Here is a 2,523-nt window from a genome sequence, read left to right on the forward strand (position 1 = left end):
ACACACACACACACATGTACATATGTATGTATCTCTGTATAATTCAGCAACGTTGTTGCTCAAATCAAATGACTGAAGTGATCATTAGTTCTTTTGATTGTATTTATTTGTAGAGTGAAATGAAAGCCAAGATTTATAGCCGGACTAGCAACAGTAGCCGGCCTTGTCCGGGCTAATTAATGCCTAAAATAAACACAAATTGTTTTAAAAGATGCTAACAATGTTTAGTTGGTCTGGGATTGCTGATTCACTGACAATTGTTGCATGCAGACAATTCTTTGAATGAATCAACGCCAGCTTCATAAAAAACAAACAAACTGCGGTATAAACTAAAATTTTATTCTTATATGTTTATTTTCCAAAACTGCTCAAATTCATGGGCGGTGGGGGTGGGAGTTGAGGTATAGTATTCTTATTCATTTTCTCCAAAAAGAGGAAATGTGAGTGAAATGTCACATGACCTTGGTATTTTCCTAAACAAACAATTGCTCCTTTACAAATTTCATAACCCTTGTTGCACCTTGGGACATAGATACTGTTTTATATATTACAATATTGAAGAGTAGAGTCACTGATGACAAGCTTGAGGAGGTGGTGGTCAGATCAAGATGAGATATTTTGCATTCTATTACTAAATCATGGTTAGACTCCAAGGATCAGCTGAAAAGTTCATAGGATGATCAAACGACTCTCATAAAAGGAGACTGGATGAGGTTTACTTTTCAACAAAGTCCGCATTGCGGTCCACACACGTTTCCTATCAGTGTTTCAGTGCTTGGATCCTATTGGTGATTGCTCATCATGTTGGTCAATAAGTCATCAACAGCCGGTATGACGTCATCGTCACTGCGTTACGGGTTCCCAGCCAAACGTTTATTTATGCTGGGAACAGATGGTAGTCAGACGGGGCCAAATCAGGGGAATATGGAGGGTGATCAACCAGCTCAAAGCCACAGTTACACACAGCGACCATTAATACAAAGGACTTGTATGCAGGTGAATTGTCCTGAAGGAACAAGACCCTTTTGTCAGTTTTCTTGACCGTTTAGTTTCTTCATAAACTTTTGCAATTGCCTCCGCTAAATTGCACAGTACTCTCCATTGATGGCGTGGCCTTTTGGAAGGTAGTCAATAAACACAATGCCTTTTGCATCCTAGAAAACTGAGGCCACCACCTTCCCTCCAGATGAAACGACCTTGGCCTTCTTTGGAGCAGATGAGCAAGGGTGTCTTTTTGTCTCTGGTTCAAAGTGTTGACCGCAACACTCAGCCTGGCTGGTGCGCTCCTGATCCGGTTTCTTCTTGATCCGGTTTCTGTCACCATTTGTAGACATAGGATTTGAATTCCCTTAAATATTAACATAATTTACAAAAAAAAAAAAAAAAGAAAAAGAAAAGAAAGCAATCTTGCAAAGTTCTACATGTCCATCCTTAGTTCAACTGTCTTATTTCTGCCTCGGTAAGAAACCTTTGTTACATTCAATAATGATAAACAGAAAGCAGCAATTGTAGATTGCTTCCCCCAATGCCTTGCATGGTTGTTACGTTTCTTTATCTTCTCAGTTTTAGTTTTGTAGAGAATAACTCTTTTTATTCCTCTTCTGTAGGTGAGAGAATTAATTCCTCTGGAATTAACTCAGTCAAGGCAGTGAATTGACAGTTTGGTTAGAGTATCGGACTAAATATCTTGCAACATTTAATCCGGTTTCTTGCATTTTGAATCCAAGCTTTGACGATACCAACTTTGCCTTTTATCATTTTGGAGTCAATGAATAAAGCACCAGTCTAGTAATGATGTACCAGCGGAATCATTAGAGCCAATGGATGCATTACTTTGCAGAATGTGTATCTTCTATTCTGCATTCTCGTTTCAAATCCTGCCTTGACTTCTTTGAACTGTAGACTTAATGCATTTTCCCTGTTTAACACCATATAACTTAACCTTGGCAGCCTTTAGTGAAGTCTACACTTTTGCAAGCATTTGGGTGAGGTGTCGTGCTAGAGAATATCCCCTTTCTTTCCTCCTATCAGCTGGCAGGCCCTGGAAGGTTCTTAAACAAGCCCTTCCTCCTGACTCAGCAATAAAAAGACAGATCGACAATACCTATTCCTTACGAATGTGGAACCAAGGTGACGTTTTCCGATATATTCCTTTTCTTTCTAAGTTCTTGCACGATTTCACTTGAGGTTTCCTACTCAACCGAAAACCAAATCGATACTGCTCTATTAAATTGAAAAACAAAATGCCCACTGGACTGTCTGATTTCTAAACATTAGATGAATTAGATGTAACCAATAAGATTATAATGGAGCGTAAAACTTATCGATTTAAATATAAACTATAAATCTACTTTGCTGTTATTCAGCGTTAAGCAACATTTCTCCACTCGAACGTATGAATTTTAATCTCGAGAGACTGTTGCACCAGTAGTCACACCAGGGCCTCTTAATCGGTCTAGATTTAGTTTCATCTGCGTGGGTGACTCATAAAAATCACACTAGATGATTTAAATATATATATAT

Source organism: Octopus bimaculoides, chromosome 17 (assembly GCF_001194135.2).
Source record: "Octopus bimaculoides isolate UCB-OBI-ISO-001 chromosome 17, ASM119413v2, whole genome shotgun sequence".
NCBI lineage: Eukaryota > Metazoa > Mollusca > Cephalopoda > Octopoda > Octopodidae > Octopus > Octopus bimaculoides.